Below are 19956 nucleotides of genomic sequence, written 5' to 3' on the forward strand. Positions count from 1 at the left end.
TTCTACTCATCAGGAGGGCCACTGCCTCGATCTTGTATTCAACAGACTATGCTCTGTTTCTGAACTCACTAACACTCCTTTCCCTCTCTCAGATCACAACCTTATCACCTGCATGCTCTCCTCCATTACTAATAATGCTATTAATTTTCCACAACTATCTACCTCTACCGCTGCTCTCACCACTTTCTACATTCACCTCTCCTGAGACTGCTATATCACACCTTTAACGAAACTCTAGAAACAGCACTCGAAGCGGCTCCAGCTATCTATCACACTCCACGTAGACTTAGAGGTCAACCGCGGCACTCTAACTTCACAAGACACCTACAAAAACTCACATAAAGAAGAACATCAGTGGCGTAAATCTCATAGTTCAAGTGACTTTCTCACATATAAGAGCATTTACCACTCTTATCATAATGCTCTGGACACCGCCAAACAAATATTTCCAATCCCTCATCTCTGCTCGAGCCTCTAACCCCAAGCGACTTTTTAATACATTTTAAATAACTTCTTATCCCTCACTCATCAATCCCATCAGCCACTATTAGTGCACGAGATCTTGCTTTCTATTTCAAGAACAAGATTGATAAGATCCAAAATGAAATGGTATGCTCTTCCACAGCCATTGGCCTGCTCAATTCCCTTCCTGAACACTCTCTAACATCTTCTCTTCATTTGATCCCACAAATGAAGATGAAGTATCTGCACTCTTCTCATCTGCCTATTCTGATTTTATACCCTCACAAATTAGTAAAGGTCTGTCTCCTGTGCTCATCCCAGCCTCAACTAAAATCTGTAATCTCACTTTTTCTACTGGTATCTTTCCTTCTCTGTACAAACATGCAGTGATTACTCCCATTCTGAAAAAAACAAAATTCTGACCCTAACTCTCTCTCAAATTACCGTCCCATTTCTCAGTTTCCATGCCCCTCCAAGCTACTTGAGAGACTTGCCTACACTCGCCTTACACACTTTCTTAAAACACAGAGCTTACTGGACCCATTTCAGTCAGGCTTTCGTTCACAACACTCCACAGAGACAGCACTGACTAAAGGTAGTGAATTATCTGGTCACTGCTAAATCTAAAGACCATTACTCACTACTTATTCTTCTTGATCTCTCTGCTGCTTTTGACATTCTCTTCTCATACAAATACAACAATCCCTAGGTCTTCAGGACACAGCACTTTGTTGGTTCCTATCCTACTTATCTAATCACTCCTTCAGGGTTTGTTTCTCTGATTCCACCTCCTCTTCACTCTGCTTTTTTCAATCTATGCCACATCTCTTGGCAAACTAATCAGCTCTTTCTGATTTCAGTATCATCTGTATGCGGATGATACTCAAATCTACCTATCCTCTCCAGATTTGTCACCATCTGTATTAGACCATGTCACTGAATGCCTTTCTGCCATATCATCTTGGATGACATCTCGCCACCTCAAACTTAATATTTCCAAAACAGAATTAATTATAATTTCCACCGGCCAATAGTAGTTACCAACCTGATATCTCTATCACTGTTGATAACTCAGCAATCATCCCTACCCCACAAGCTCACTGCCTAGGTGTCATTCTTGACTCTAAAAACTGTCCTTTGTTTCCCACATTAAATCTGTCTCAAAATTATGTTACATTCATCTAAGAAACATATCCAAAATACGACCATATCTTACACAAGACACAGCAAAAACTCTTATCCATTCTCTCATTATCTCCTGACTGGTCTTCCCAAACATAGGCTCTCACCACTACAATCCATTTTGAATTCAGCTGCAAGGCTAATCTTCCCCGCTAGACGTTGATCGTCTGCAGATCCACTCTGTCAGTCCCTCCATTGGTTACTGGTATTTTATCATATTAAATATAAAATACTTTCTTACATGCAAAGCTATTAACCAAACTGCACCAACATACCTCTCTTCACTCATCTCAATAGCTCCCTACCCTCTCTGCACAAGATCTGCATCTCTCATTCACATGTATTACTTGTTCCCACTCAAAATTACAGGACTTTATCCGGGCTTCACCAATCTGTGGAATGCCCTTGCACAATAATACTCACCTCTAGTCTGCAATCCTTTAAATGTTCCCTGAAAATACACCTCTTCTATCTAATTGCATCCTCTCTGTACAGTACACATAACCTTCCATATTGTCTTTCTTTACTCTCACACCCTTCTGATCCTTAGCCAACATTGCCCAGTGATCATATCATACAACCCAATAAGAACCTAGCAATATGGTGGACCATTATGCAATAGGTAGCATCTATCCTTGTGTATCAATGCCTATTATCCTATAGATTGTAAGCTTGTGAGCAGGGCCTTCCTACCTCTATGTCTGTCTATTTTTGCCCAGTTTTGTTCTATTACTGTTGTTCTAATTGTAAAGCGCAATGGAATATGCTGCGCTATATAAGAAACTGTTAAAAAAAAATTTTCCTAGGAACCTTAATGCGCTATATAAGAAACTGTTAATACATAAATTTCTATGAAACTGTTATGCCCATTCAAGAAACTCCAAGGCCTAACTTGTAAAGGAGAAGTTAAGTTAGATCTCCTTGAAAAACCATATCTAGTTTCTAATCTTATCTTACCTGCAGTTATTAAATTTGGTAACCATGGTCTACTTAGTGTAACTTGTGGATTCAGGAGCCATGGGAAATTTCATTACTTGTGTAGTCATGGAGAAATAGGGACTTTCAGTGAAGCATTTAACCTGATCTGTGTTTCTCACTGCTGTGTATGGTAGCCATATCTCGGAGGGTAAAATTACACATCAGACACTCCCAGTGACTTTGTTAACAGGGGTGCTTCACTCAGAACAAATTGAATTTGAGTTACAGGTGATTCCGAGAGCCACCCACAACATCGTCCTTGGAATGCCCTGGTTACAAAATCATAACCCACAGTTTGATTGGTATTCTCTACAGTTAACAGCTTGGAGTCCTGCATGTCACCAGCATTGTTTGTTTCTCATGTATCCTGTTAGACCTTCTAATGTTCAGTCTCATCCAGGGTTACCAGAACAGTATAGAAACTTCGCTGACATCTTCAGTGAACAAGTTGCCAATACTCTTCCACCCCATCAAGTTTGAGATTGTCCAAGTGACCTCATGCCTGGGAAAACTCCTCCAAGGGGATGAACTTAACCATTATTGGTCCTTGAAACTCTGAGCAATGTCCAAGTATATTACAGAAAAATTGCAGAGAAGAATTATACATCCATCTTCCTCTCCAGCAGTGCAGGCTTCTTTTTTGTAAAAAAATAAAAATGGTGGTTTACGCCCATGTATAGACGGGTGGTATTCAGCTGACCGACAGTCACATGACCTCCTCCACGAGCCCGACGGCTCACTTTCCCGATGGTCGGCATGCCGACCAACAGGGACTATTTCCACTTGTGGGTGTCCACGACACCCATAGAGTGGGAATAGAACCCGTGGCGACCACAGGCCGCCAACAAGCCCGCAGCGTGGCGAGCGCAGCGAGCCCACAAGGGGCTTGCTGCACTCGCATCTCCCCGCCGGGATCCCGGCGTCGGTAAGCTGACCGGCGGTCAGGAACCGCCAGTCAGCCATACTACACCCGTTTAGACTATCGAGGGCTTAATGACATCACCATCAAGAACAGCTACTGTCTCCCATTTTTCTCAAGATTTATCTGAACATCGGCAGAAAGTCTGAGGGGTCCTCACTCACCTATGAAAGAATTGCCTGTATGGGAAGAGATATAAATGTACCTTTGAAGATCCCACTATCCTATTCCTTGGGTATATCATCTCTGGATCAAAACTTCTGATGGACCCAGAAAAGCTTGAAGCTATTAATAGTTGGTCACTACCCACATCTTTAAAAGCAATTCATTGGGTTTGCAAATTACTATAGAAAGTTCATTCATGGATTCTCTACACTCATTACTCCCATTACAGCTCTCACTGCTGCTACCAACTACTGGTCCTTTCCCAAATTACATGTCTTTACACCTCGTGTTTTGTTTTCCTCTACCACAGTGCACAGCGTTGGGGTACCATACTAAGAGCGCCCATGGGCATGTGTTGAAAGCATGCTGACATCATTGCGACCCAACAATGTGCATGTGGAGGTGTTGGCAGCTGTCCCACTCTGGGGAACTTCTTTCTGCAGCTATATAAGTGAACAAAAAGAGAAAGTACTGTATAATGGGCGCACTATTGGAATTAGATTTATAAAACTTAGCTTTTAATATTATTTTTTGGATAAAATCTTGTGATATTTAATCACAGTTGAATTGAGTATGACAGTGAAAATTAGAGGTTAACATCAGACTAAAGGTGCATACACATGGTGAGATTCGGGCTAACCCCGATTCTCACTGTGCGATAGGGACTAGGTTGGTATCACAAGCATAGATGACTTGTGATACTGGCTTTGTCCAATTTTGGCCATGTGTCAGTTTTGACTATCTTTTCTACTAGATAGTCAAAATTGACATGCCTGCACAGTCTATCTAGGTTTGCAACGCCGACCGCGAATCGGGATCGCAAAGTGACTTTCACCTTGCGATCTGCAAATAAACCAGTTCACCAATTACCTCACCACTAAAATAGAAAAGGAACAATGCCGTATTGATAGAGATATTAAATCCACAATTATCTGGTAGTGTTCCAACTTATTTCTTTGCAGGTGATCTGTAACAGACTTGTGTCCCCTTCATAAGAGAGCCCCTCTAATTCATAGGGGGAACACAATGAAAAAATATCATAGTGCAATTTATCATTAAAAGCATATAGAATTTAATAGCACTCCTTTACGACTCTTAACATTAGCTTGTTCTTTATATCCTGTCCTATGTATTCTCTATGTATATATTTTTTATAATGTGTACATATTTTAAGTATGTTTTTAATTTTGGAGGCATTTTACTCATATTAATATGGATGGTGATGCCCACTATATATTTACAAATAATTGGTGGTGTGGAATATGGATGGAACACCATTAGGACTATGATTTTACAGTGGAAACGTTCGACTTCCGGCCAGTGGAACACATCAGCTGGGGATAGAATGCACGGCCATTACGGAAGGAGTGTAAGATGACAACTTCCGCTTTGTGGAATGCACAAGCCGTGAATGGAACGCACTGCTCTTACGGACGCACTCGTCACTATGGACAGCGTTGGCGCGGACATGGGGAAACGTTTAGCGGCGATTCAGCACAGCTGGTCTATGTATTTGAGTCCTGCAGCAACCATGTTCACATTTAGAGAAAATAGAAATGATTTAATAAAAACCACTTTTAAATCTACTAATAATACTACAGATTTATTTGATGAAGATCTATGTACTATATTTCAGAAATTGGAGAATATCATGATGAAAGAAAACAGGATATGGTGGGAAGTAACCACACTAGAGAAGTACCTAGAAGTAAATCTGATACCTAAGGGGTTAAACATTGTTAAACCTCCCTCCTTTGAGGCTACAAGTCAAGACTTTAAGGAGGAGTGGAACAAAATTTTGGATGCTTGCTCCAGATCCCTGATTGAATTGATAATCAGAGAAAGGGGCAGCACCCTTAAACATGTGAATCATGAAATTAATTAACTACATTCTTTAGTACATCCTTACAAGGAATTGGAAGATTTTCAAGTATATGAAAAAGAACTTCTACATAAAATTACTAAAAATACAAAAGCGTTAACAGATAAGAAAAATAAGAAATATCAAAGGGATGTTTTAAACATCCAGCAGGAACCTAAAGAGACTCCAAAAATGAAAAAAAAACAACCCCCAGGAAACCATTACAGGAAATAGATTCCAGGGTAGGATAGACCCCACTTTGGCGCAATACCTATAAGAAATACAAATATAGAAATAGGTCCCCTTCCAGGACTGGATATGGTCCTAATTATATTAATAGGAGGGAACTTGGAAATAATTTTCATCAACAAAGATACAATAGGTATGCTCCAAGAAGGGACTTCAGTGAGGTTAACAATTCTGAGTATTGGGAAACTAATCAGAATTTTAATCGACCGCAAAAGCAACGTCATTAGCGGAATCAGACCAAAAAGGTTATAGCCCAACATTATCGAATAGATTTGAGAGTCTGGAGATAGATAATTCAGGGACCCCAAATTAGCTCAATACTTATTTTTTAGAGTGGGATCTCAAACTACCAGGAAGGAACTAGATGTAAAAGGACATTCAAAAACCACTAGGGGTAAAAGAGCTGAAAGGAATAGAAAAAGGAAAAATACACGTTTGAATAATATTTATCCTTTAGAGCATAGGTTCTCAAACTCGGTCCTCAGGACCCCACACAGTTCATGTTTTGCAGGTCACCTGTAGATTTTTAAAATGTGACAGTTGGTGATACACAGTGCAGCTGCTGGGTGACATGGAAAACGTGAACCGTGTGGGGTCCTGAGGACCGAGTTTGAGAACCATTGCTTTAGAGGATCAATCAATGATACCTAAAACTGATGGTGTCACTAAATCATTGGTAGAAACTATCCCTGAAACACAAGTTTTACAAAAGGGGTTAAAATTTGCCCCCTCAAGTCAACCAAAGGGTTTTGACATGTTTTTGGACGTACAAATATGTACCCGTAAACTAACTATAAAACGTTTTTTCCTCAATAAAGAAAAAGAAATTGATCATACACCCATAGAAAACCATTGTAGTGGTACAGGTTTCCGTGCACCATCCACATTCAATCCTACATTTTGTAAGGGGAGTTGTATTGATGTATTTAATAGAGTTGTGACTGAGGAAATAGAAAAAGTGGTTAATACAAAGAGTAGTGTAAATAAACGGAGGAGTTTGAATCTTAGTTAAAAACAGTTTTCTGCTTTAAAATCTTTGCGGGAGAATGAATAGATTATCATCAGGCCCGCAGATAAGGGTGGAGGGGTGGTCCTTATGGACAAGGAGGCATATGTCAATGAAGTTTATCGACAGTTGTGTGATGATGTCACATATAAGAAACTTAAGGTGGATCCAACATTGAGAATTACAAAGGAATTGAGGGAACTCACTACAAAAGCATTGGATTTAAAAATCATCACACAAAGTGAATTTGACTTTATTAATATTAAGGATCCATCAGTACCATCGATATATGTCTTGCCAAAAGTCCATAAGGACCCCCTCCACCCACCAGGCAGGCCAATTATTTCTGGTTGAAACAGTATAACCAGTAATTTATCTGCATTCATAAATTTCTACTTGCCACCATTAGTTCAAGGCACTAGGGCTTACTTGAAGGACACTTGTGATATTTTACAGAAATTATCCATGTATGAATGGTGTGAGGGTGACTACCTAAGCACAGCAGACGTAGGATCCTTATACACCATCATTGAGAAAGAGAAGGGATTGGCTGCTGTATCATATTTTTTGAATTTAAGTACACTGGGAGATGATCTAAAACAATTCATTTTAGAAAGTATTAATTTTATTTTAATTCATAATTACTTTATATTCAAGGGCACATTTTACTTACAATTGATGGGCACTGCCATGGGCACCAGGTTCGCCCCCAGCTTTGCTAATTTATTTATGGCCCACTGGGAGGAACAGATGGTGCAGCGGTGCTCAGCTGGGGATGGGCCTGGTGCTCTATCAGCGCTTCATAGATGATATTATTTTTGTATGGAGAGGTGACATGGAGCATCTGACCCATTTATGTAGTGCACTAAACTCCAATGAGTTATCGATTAAATTAACCTTTCAGTTAAGTCAATTAAGCATATCTTTTTTTGGATTTGGAGATCTATATTGAAGTTGGAATCTCAAAAACTCGGACATTTAGAAAAGCAACCGACTCAAATGTAGTTTTATTGATATTTCTAGTCAACACCATCCTAACTGGCTGGAATCTATACCATTCAGCCAGTATATACATATAATAAGAAATTGCATGGATGATATGGTGTGCCAACAACAGCAGGATGATCTATCAGATAGGTTTATAGCAAAGGGCTATCCGGTAGAAAAGTTAAATAAGGCTAGAGTTAGAGTTGACAAGATGGAAAGAACTGACCTATTGAGGATCAAAAGTCCAAATAAGGATAAAAATGTAAATAATAAATTCCAATGGGCTTTCTCAAGTCAAATTAATGCAAAACATAAACAAATAGAAACCATATTTAAAAATAACTGGAAATTATTGAAACAAGACCCCCTGTTGGAAAAGGTTATACCGGATAAACCTGTATTTGTTTACAGGAGAGCACCATCACTACAAAATCAATTAGTAAAAAGCAGCATGGAGATTAACCCTAGACCCAGCATTAGAACCAAAGGGTTCAATCGCTGTGGAGACTGCTTGATGTGCAAAACAGTAAAAATGAAAGACAAGAAATTCACTAATTTAAGTATTAATGAGAAGACAGTAGAGATAAAAGAATTTATTACATGTAATTCTCGAAATGTTGTATATGCTCTGGAATGCTCATGCGGATATTTCTACGTGGGAAAAACCACAAGGAATTTTAAAGTAAAGGCAACAGAGCATATCTATAACATACGCAAAGGTCTTCTCACACACACTGTTTCATCTCATTTCAAAGCATGTCATGAGTCCAAGGAGTGCAAAATAAAAGGTTTCTGGGGTATACAACAAATACAACCCCAATGGAAAAATAGAAATATAGAAAAACGATTATATCAAGCAGAAATGAAATGGATTTACCATTTAGGAACCCTTGCTCCTAAGGGATTAAATGTGGAATTTGAGTTAAAATGCTTTCGGACTTAGAATCTATTTTATTAATTTGTTATTCCTATTTGCACTCCTTTACGACTCTTAACATTAGCTTGTTCTTTATATCCTGTCCTATGTATTCTATATGTATACATTTTTTATAATGTGTACATATTTTAATTATGTTTTTTATTTTGGAGGCATTTTACTCATTATTATGGATGGTGATGCCCACTATATATTTACAAATAATTGGTGGTGTGGAATATGGATTGAACACCATTGGGACTATGATTTTAAAGGGAAACGCTCGACTTCCGGCCAGTGGAACACATCAGCTGGGGATGGAACGCATGGCCATTACGAAAGGAGTGTAAGATGATGACTTCTGCTTTGTGGAACGCACGAGCCGTGAATGGAACGCACTCGTCACTTTGGACAGCGTCGGCGCTGTCATGGGGAGCTGTTTAGCGGCGATTCAGCTCAGCTGGTCTATGTATTAGTTAGGGTATAAAAGGGAGTTGAGGGTGGGCAGTAGACACGCTTCTGATGAAGGACATAATAGTCTGAAACGAGTTCTGCTCTCCCTATCTACATTATCCCATTGGATGGCTACTGTTTTGGTAATCCTGCTCTGCTATCTTGTTCTGGAGCTTGGTACAGTTGACCCAGATCCATCAGGGCACTTGGAGGATTTCTCCAATCCATTGCTGCTATTGCCTTAAGGGATTTTAAACATGCGATTTTATCCTTTATGTTTGTAACTGTAACCTGTTAATAAATTCTATATGCTTTTAATGATAAATTGCACTATGATATTTTTTTATTGTGTTCCCCCTAGGAATTAGAGGGGCTCTCTAATGAAGGGGACACAAGTCTGTTACAGATCCCCTGCAAAGAAATAAGAACACTACCAGATAATTGTGGATTTAATATATCTTTCAATACGGTATTGTTCCTTTTCTATTATTGTGGTGAGGTAATTGGTGAACTGGTTTATTTGTGGAGCGCTTGTAATCTATCTCTCAAATCTTTTTGACCTAGTAATCACCTATAGTGCAGTAGGGAAAGCACTACTGGATTTAGATTGGTGCTGCACCATAGATTAGATTGCGCAGATTGTCTCTGGATATTTTCTTTATTTATACCTTGCTATCTGCACTAACTTTCCTTATGATTTTGACTATATAGTCAAAATCATAAGAAAAATATCTCACCGTGCGTACACACCATAACAAGGACATACAAATGTGTTATTATTGATAGAAATTGTGATAAATATTAAAAAGGGGAAAGCATTGTCCACCTATTACTGTACTGCTTATATTACTGACCAATCAAATTAACCTAATTTTGCACACTTGGACCTAATCATTAGAGGTGGAGGAGGTAATTACCACTAAGATTATGAGGAGTGAGAAAGAAATTAAAAATAAAAAACAGAAAAAATATCATAGGGATAAGAAAGATAAAATGGATCAGGAAAAGACCTATCAAGAAAAGGAAACATCGGCAGGGAATGAAGGGAGTAAAATAGCCCCACCCAGAGTACCCCCATTTCATAAAAATGGGGTAATAAATAACAATGAAATACATTTAATCATTCTGGAAGGAATGATGAGAACAAAAACCCGAGATGGGGGAGACAGATATAGGAGAAAGGAGGAATATAGGGAAGAATGGAGAGTAAGGTCCCCTAGGAGGAATTCTGTGGGGTACCATAGACAAGAAAATGTGCATCAAAAGGAAGTTGGTCGGAGAGATAATAGATTTGAAAAAAGGGACTTAGGAAGGAATTACAACAATAAAGAGCGGGTGACCCAATTTGGAGACAGAAATGGCTCCTCCCCATATAGAAGGAGGGAAAAAACTCCGGAAATGTGGGATCAGCCATCGTCTTCTTTTTTAGAAAGGGGTACCCACCGACCCCCGAGGTGGAGATAAGGTCTGATTTAAGGAAAAGGGGAAAAAGAGGAGGAAAAAGAATCCCACTCAAGAAAAGGAAAAAGAAGCATACACTTAGTCTCTCTGAGGATACCAGTGATAGTATCCATATCTCAGAGGAAAGAGTCACTTCAGAACCCCCTAATGAGAAAGATAAAGAGACCACAAAGATTTATAATCTTAGTGGGTATGAACTAAATCCACACGAGAGGTCTGTGTTGGAGAAGGGCCTCAAGTTTGCCCCCACCAATAGATGTGACAAGTTTGAAGTTCATGTCGACATAGAGAAATTTATAAGACGCCTAACACTCAAAAGATTCTTTGATGAGGTACCGGGGAATGAAAACAATCAGGTTACAGATATAAGAAAAAAATTTAAAAGAAAATCTACGTTCTACCCAAAACATAAAAAAGGTAGTTTTATAGAATCATTTGAGAAAATAGTGAAGGCGGACTTAGAAAGTATAGAGTTTAAACCTAATAGAAGGAACAACTTGTTTAGGGAAGAAAGAAATGCGATTAAGTCCTTAAGAGGGAATAAAGAAATAGTCATTAAGCCGGCAGACAAGGGGGGGGGGGGGGGGGGGAGTATAGTGATCATGAGTCTAGATGATTATAATAAAGAAATAATGCGCCAATTGATGGACAAAACTACATATTGCAAACTTAGGGGAAACCCGAGTAGTAATATCTGTAATAAATTGGAGGTATTTTTAGCACTATATCTGACCAAAGGTATTATTACGTAGGAGGAACGGTTATATATGATTATAGAGGAACCGGCAATACCGGTCCTCTATATCCTCCCAAAGATACATAAGGATAAAGAATGTCCCCCTGGCAGTCCAATAGTAGCAGATACCAAATCCTGCCTATCTAACCTATCATGCTTTTTGGACCATATACTACAGCCCATTGTTAAAACCACCAGGTCTTACTTGAAAGACACCATTTCAACAATAAACAAGTTGATGACAGTTGAATGGCAACCAGGTTTTTTGTTGGTGACGGCGGACGTCACATCGTTGTACACAATCATTAACCATGAATTGGGACTTAAGGCGATGTCACATTTCTTAGACATGTACGGTCTGCCGGAGGAAAGGAGGAATTTTGTTGTGGAGGGTACATCCCTTATCCTTCACAACAATTTCTTCTGGCATGATGATTCTTTTCATAAGCAGTTGACCGGTACGGCGATGGGTACCAGACTGGCACCCAGTTATGCTAACTTATTCATGGCGTATTGGGAGGAGCACCAAGTGTGGAATGGCCATGAATGGGGTGCCAGTCTGGTATCCTGGAACCGTTATATCGATGACATACTGTTCATCTGGAATGGTGATCGGGCTTCACTTGAAGTCTTCTGTGAATATTTAAACAATAATCAGTCAAATATCAAATTAACCTTTAACATAAGTGAGGTAAAGGTGAATTTTCTTGATCTCAAGATTTACATTGAAAATAATGAAATAAAAACTAGTAATTTCATCAAAACCACTGACTGTAATTCGTTTATTAATTTTACTAGTAATCACCATAGGAATTGGTTAAGAAGTATCCCGATTAGCCAATTCCAAAGGATAAGAAGGAATTGTACAGATGTGGAAAAATATTGGGAACAAGCAGGGAAATTAGAGGAACAACTTAATGAGAAAGGTTATGAGGAGGAAATGGTGCAATCTGCAATGGTCAATAGTGGTCAAAGTAATCGATTGGACATGCTAACAAAGGGACCCAATAAAGAAAGAAAAAATAAAGCAGATATTCCCTTTATTACTGGCTACAATAGCCAGTTTAGACAAATAGAAAAAATTATGGACATTGGTCCATATTAGGTAAGGATCCATCTCTAAAAGAATTTATATCCGAAACCCCCAGATTTGTATATAGAAAGGCCAAGAATATCAAAGAAAATGTCGTGAGGAGTGTTGTTACGGCTCCAAAGATGCTCACCAGCAATGTTTCTAAGGGCTTTTATAGATGTGGTGCATGCATTATGTGCCGCACATGTACAAGCAAACAAAGTAAAATCACTCAGTACAAATCCAAACGGGTATAATCTATGAGATTAAAGACTTTGTGACATGTAACACTAAGAATTGTGTATATCTATTGGAATGCACCCGTATGATAAAAACTAGAATGGCTGAGCATGTCCGAAATGTAAGGAAGGGGATGGAAACCCACAACCTTTCACTGCATTTCAAAAAAATACACAATTGTGACATAAAAAACTTGGTAAGTTTCTGTGGGATAAAATCTGTTATATCCAACTGGAGAACTAATGATGGGGAGGCGAGATTGGCAAGAATTGAGATGCGAACCATCTATGATCTGAGAACCCTAGAACCAAAGGGTTTCAATGCAGATTTCGAGATGAAATGGTTTTTATGAGAAAAATTAGTAAAACATGAATTAGAGCCTTTAAATGTTTCTTTTCGGCAATATATATATGAAATGGTTTGGTTTTTTGTTGAAATTATTATATTTGTCAACAGTATTCCTAATGTTTGACTCTTTACTTCTTTGCATGAGCCTGTTGCCATAACTACGTGCCCAAAATGAAAACATCTGACGTGCACTATTAAGAGAAACAGGAACCTCCGCTGTGCGTTCCAAATACCGGAACCACGTGTCCCGGACTTCCGGTTATGCGTTCCACCAACCGGAAGTGTGTGATCGGGACTTACAATGGATAAAAATGAACGGAATTGTATATATCTTGATAAAGTTTTTCAAAAATCCGGTGCATGATGGGTATTTGAGGAGGAAGTGATCATAGGTCGAGCTGGAGAAAAACCAGGGGAAAATCCAGGAACGGCATGGTCCGGACAAAATGAACTCTGGGCAACGATAGCCGATCCCCAAATTCTGGACATATTTTCCGTATAACCAATTAAGTTATAAATGTTATTATATTGGAGGTTTTTTGGATATTGTGTTGTCCTAACACTGTAATGGAACCATAATGGAATGTTTAAAAAGATATGTGGGTAATTAAAGTTTTATAACCATTGTTAAGGGATTTTTTAAACTGATGCAATATGATTGGTTTTAACAATTGTAGGGAGGGACCAGGAGGTATAAATGGCCGATTTGGTTTGCTCCCAAGCACACCCTGAGGAAGGATATCAAATCCGAAACGCGTTGGTGTTTTTATACCCTAGGCTGTTGGATATCTCCACAAGTTTTGCACCACTGGTAAGAACTTGCACTCTATATTATATAGAATATTGCCGAAAAATTGGCAAACGTGGTGCTTTATACCTGAGGGTGCACGGTGGAGCAAACCAGAAGCCTATTTTGGGTAATGTTTTATGTTTGGTTTTATGTTTTTATTGTTTTTGTGGATATACCTATGTATTGAATAAACATCTGTTTATCGTTGGATATCCGTCAAAAATATTTTTTTTACCCACATTGTGATGAGAAAGCGATTACTGTCTGGAACGAGGAAGGAGTGAAAGAAACCTTTCCATGCACATAGGGAACCTCTAAGAGGTGAGTGTCCATTACAAGGGCCAGGACGAGTGGTTGTCCAGCTGTATGATAAGCATTGTATGGAGAATGAAAAGAAACCTTTTGAGGCATATACTCTGTTCACGGAGGTCAGTTGAAAGGTGCGAAACATAGGTTGGAAGATTGTGGTCTTTTGAGGTTGCCCTGGTTGGAAGGAAGAATATTGTCTGCTGGAAGAATCGATTAAGGACAAAAGAAATTAAGGATAGAATAAAGTGTCAAGCAGCGCCTTTGTATTACTTCATTTTTGTAGTGTGTATTAGATTTACACAGTGTGCATAAATGTCCCAGCTATCTTATTGTATACACACTAGTATATGTATAGTAGATAAAGTTTTTCAGTTGTCTAGCTGTTCTCAAATATTACATTCCAGTAGCTACAATATTTGACAATTTTGGGCTGTATTACTCTGGATAGATCAGTGATGGCTAACCTTGACACTTCAGCTGTTGTTGAACTACACATGCCATCATGCCCTGCTACAGTTTTGTTATTTGGCCATGCTAAAACTGATGCAGGGCATGCTGGGATGTGTAGTTCATCAACAGCTTGAGTGTCAAGGTTAGCCATCACTGGGATAGATACTTCGACGGTAGATTACTATTATCAAACCTTTGAGCTCTAGCAAAGAAAAGTGACAAACTCAGTGCTTGGACAATATTAAAACTCAATATTGGTGTTACATGAAGAGATATAATTTACTGCTTAGAGCAGAGGTCCTCAATACACCCCAACAGTCCAGGTTTTAGGTATATACATGGCTCAGCGCAGATGAATAAATCAAATTGACTAAGGTGCTAATTAAGTCACCTGTGGCCAAGCATGGATACATTTGAAACCAGGACCGTTGGGGTGCCTTGAGGACCCTGTTTGGGAACCTCTGGCTTAGGGCAATAAACACCTTTGTATAAACAAGAGGTAGGATTCTCATTCTAGTATCAATAATTCTATAATAGTTCCTGTGTGTGTATTCTCTGCCTCATAGATTGATACATGATTTTCATTTGTATCTGTAATGCTTTATTATCCTCGGAATTGAAACACTCAAGAGTTAAACATTGTAGCAGAGTTAGTCTGTATTGGTGTGCATGTATCTATTTTGCGAAGTTAAAATTCAATTTAGATTGTTGTCAAACAGTTATTTATTGTGCTTATGTACACAGAAGCCGTTTATTCCATGCTTCTTAGATGCAGATAATTAGCTTTTAATAAAGCGGTTATTATTATATTGTCTGTTTATGGTTTATCGGGCAGCTAATCACATGTGGTTGATGTAATTTAAATACAATATCTAGATATACAAATATCAATATAAGCCTTTGAAGAGTGAGTTAAAAGTTTAAATTGCGTGTTCATACATTGTTCACAAGAGGCTACATATTTTTGATTTATTATAAAAAAATTATTTTCTTCTTTTTATCCATCCACGGGTTCTGTAAATGAGGATGGCGGCAAGCCAGGATCCAATTAACTGAATGGCGCTGATGACATGTTTGGTACAGATATTTCAACATTCCAAAACACATATCCAACATACGTGAACTGTCAGGCTCGTCCCATTGTAAGTAGATGAACATGCGCCCCGGAAAAATGGTCCAATCAGAGATGAAGCCATACTATGGGGGAGATGTAAGAAAAATGTCCTAATGGACGTTATGTGCTTGAAGCCATATCACCACATTATCGTGGTGATTCGACCTGACCCACTGCCACAATGTATTATTTGAGTGCCTGCCGATGTGGGAGGGCGTTATGTCACCTGTAGCATGATATGCCTTCTCACACATCAGCAAAGCTGTTATCTGCACTGCAGTCTGTGTGCATGCGCCTTTCTCCCCTGCTTCCAGGCGGTGTGAGGAAGTGTTTGTCCAGTAGCAATAAAGTAGCAATAAAGTTTTATTGTGTAAATTACAATAACAAAAAAATAAAAATATCCAGGAATGCTGTATCCACATATCGCCTGGCTGGGGGAGGCGTTCCGGATCTGCGGCCTTAGGAGGCGAAAAGTGACATCAGAGGCAAATATACATTGCCTCTGCCCTTCATCTCATATTGTGAACAGCAGGGAAGTTCTATGCGGCAGGGGCAAACAACCAACATTGCACACTGCGTAAACATGCCGTTCTTACATTACAGACTTCTGGAAAAACCAAACTTAGCGTGCGCTGTGGCTGATTAAAACCACAGCGCTCTTTAATACATCTCCCCCAGTGTCTCTTAACAGTTGTCTTAAACTTGCTGCCTTTGCAAGTCTACATGCCAGAACTGGTTCAACCACATTTTATACAAAGGTATGTCAATCACACGGCACTATATGATCAGTTGTCTAAAACCATGATCTTCTTTCCACAGAGCAAGATAAAGACCATACTGTTGAATAGCTAATTTATATCAGTAGCTTTACAGATGCTGTTGCAGCTAGTTGTTACGAACAAGCTATAATGACAGACCACGAGACATCTGCCGCTGTCTAGTCAATCATATCCAGGGCTATGCCGCCAAGAATGAGTAATGAATATTGCTGACCAACTCCATTGAATGCTCATTACCACCTTAATGCTGCTAGACAAATGTTTATGAATCAACTATATTGTAATTCCAAGCCAAACAAACAAAATAGAGGTATGCCATGCACAACACTATGGTGTGGTGGATCTAAGTACTAATAAGAGTGCCAAATGTCTGAAAAGTAAATTAGCCTATTCAGAAGAGGTCCCAAATAAGGGGAGGTGACTGACAGGGATACAATATGATTCAAACATGTGTAGTGATGACAAATGCTCTGAAATACACAGTACACATAGCCCAAATGATAATGCAAGCCAGACCACTATCACAAACCCAGACACACAGGTTGATGAACATACTGCAGGTACTGATGTTAATATTACAGAACCTGCAAAGAAACATGGAGACTTTCAAGAAAATAAAACAAGGTTACACCGATAACAGAACCAGACATTATCATAATCCCTGACACACAGGATAGTCCTATAACTATAACAGATATGCAGCAAGAAGCCCTGTACACACATAGTACCCTGAGTTATGGGGTTGCATCAGATCACGATTCTGCAGTTACAGACACAGCTGTTGCTGAGGTACCCAATGATTTTACAGCTGATGCTTATGCAACTACATCATTCAACATAGTTGTATCAGCTGTAAAAACGCCATCCAATGCCATTATGCCTGATGACGTTGATGATTCATTATCCAGCATAGCGAATGGACAACAAAAATCAGAACACACAGACAAAGAGGTGGAAATACAGTATTATGCTTTGATGGGTAGACTTGGGAAAGATGCCACGAAGCAAAAAACAAAAACCATGTCAGTGCTTATGAAGATGTTACTGCATAGCCATAAAAGACTTTCACATGTTCTTGAAAAATTAATTACACCTTTATATACTAAAGTCCTGATTTTGTCCGATGTTTTTTTTTTTTTTCAAAGTGTCAACATGGGAATTTACTAAGTACAAATCTCGCCAGTGTTGGATATATTCATAATGGTTTTTACAGCAGAGATTAGAAATACGAATGAATAGACCATCGGCCAAACGCGACTATTTGTTCATACAACACAGTGATTTACTCTTCAATCGTATTTTGAGGTTTGTCCGTGAATCCTCAATTGCGGTCATATTTTTTTGTGAGTCGTAAAAAATAGCAGCAAAAAATAAACCTGCTTTTTCGTGGCGTGTTTACATGTGTGGCAACTTCTACATCAATCACACGTGAATTAGGAGGCCTATAAAAGGAACCTAGGCCCATTTCAATCATCCCTCACTCAGATATGGCTTTGTGTGATTCCTGAGACTCAGATATCAGCCTCGAAGAAACCAGGGCCAGGAAACTGAACATGGTCAGCAGGTTGTACAGGTGCCGCGGAGGCTGCGCAGGCCTCGTTTTTTTTAGGGGGTGTTTAAACTTAAATGCATTGGCCGATGACAAGGTCATACAGATGTATGGAATTATGCCTAGAAGTCTGCTATCATCTACAAAAGGGGAGCTTGCTATTACCCACAAAGGCATACAAGACCGGAACTTTAAATAGGACTAATCACTGTCCGGAATCAAGCATCTAAAGGTCTGTTTCCAAATTCTATGTGGACAATCATTCAATAGCTTTGAACATACCCCTAGGACTGTGGCATATTTCCATGTACAATACATATACGAAAACGTCCGGCTTCCACATGTGGTATTATACCAATTAATCTGCTGTGCTTGCCCTATAATACAAATTTTATATTAATTGTTTATTTGTTGCAACAATTTTTTGTGTGTCTATTAAAAAATGTTTTAATCCATATCCAGTTATTAGTGCTGTATATATTCCCTAGTCTCATACAGATGTTCCGTCTAAATCGAACCAACATTTTCCATCTGTATGACCTTGTCAAACTGGACCTAGACCCTGAGACAGCATGCTCTCACCCTGTCTCAGGCCTGCACAAACTCCTGGCTGTGTTGCACTTTATGGCTACTGGTAGCTTTCAGGCTGCTTCTGGCGATGTCATTGGGATCTCAAAGCCCTCCTTTTCAAGAATCCTAAACCAGGTGATGTATACCTAACATCCTCATCTGTTATTTGTTTGTTGTAGTAATGTCAGTACAGAGTAATCATGTTATGTAATTTAATGTCAGTACCCTTTTTTCACAAATATACACAGAGGTGTTGGATGATTTGCAGCCCCACATCAATGCCTCAATCTGCTTCCCTACCCAGGAGTCTCAGTGGGATGTCATCAGGGTAGCTTTCTATGGCCTTGCTGGCATGCCCAATGTGCTGGGAGCTATAGATTGCACACACATTCAGCTGAGAACGTGTGTGGGGCAGGCAGCATATATATACCAATAGACATCTTGACCACTCTACAAATGTCCAGGTGGTTTGTGATGCAAAACTCAAAATCATGAGTGTTGTTGCTGGTTACCCTGGTGGCTGCCATGACTTCTTCATCCTCAGTCAGTCATCCCTCTTTGATAAATTTGAGGATGGACAAATGCCAGATAGATGGCTGATGGGTATGTGATTTGATTTGTGTAGGACTTTGTATACTATGTCCAAATCCACTGTGTTAGTTATGTGTTGCTGTAAATGTACTTTTCACATGTTACTATATATGTCTTTCAATTGATAGGGGATATGGCTGTTTCTATTGGCTTCTGACTCCATTGTCCTGCCCTGATTTCCCTGCTGAACACAATTACAATAATGCACATAAGTCCACGCGGAATGTGATAGATGTTTTGGGGTGCTGAAATCTAGATTTAGGTATCTGGATAAGTCTGGTGGGATTTTGTTATATAGTCCCTTAAAGGTGACCAGAATTGTGTTCTGCTGCTGTTTTCTTCATAACATGTGTTTGCAACAACATCTGCCACATGTTGATGATGAGGAGGAGGAGGATGAAGAAAGCTGTCAGCAAGCAGAGGAGTTAGATACATCTGGTGACACTTGGAGTACAGATGTAGGGAGGCAGGTAAGGAAAGAGCTTATACATCTTCACTTTTAAGGTAAGTATATGTGTATGTGTTTTTTTGCATTTTTACATTGGCACATAATTATTTGTAACCAATTCAAACATGTTACTTCGCCAGAATGTGTATTATTCCAAATACATACAAACACACACTGGCTTAGGGGCATAAAAATGAAGCATGTGTATTGTGTGTTCTTGTTTTGAGTGCACATCATATTATGGTGCACATGTATTAAGGCTGGAGAAGTCATTAAGCAGTGATAAGTCGAAGGTGATAAAGCACTAGGTAATCCTGATTG

Source organism: Pseudophryne corroboree, chromosome 3 (assembly GCF_028390025.1).
Source record: "Pseudophryne corroboree isolate aPseCor3 chromosome 3, aPseCor3.hap2, whole genome shotgun sequence".
NCBI lineage: Eukaryota > Metazoa > Chordata > Amphibia > Anura > Myobatrachidae > Pseudophryne > Pseudophryne corroboree.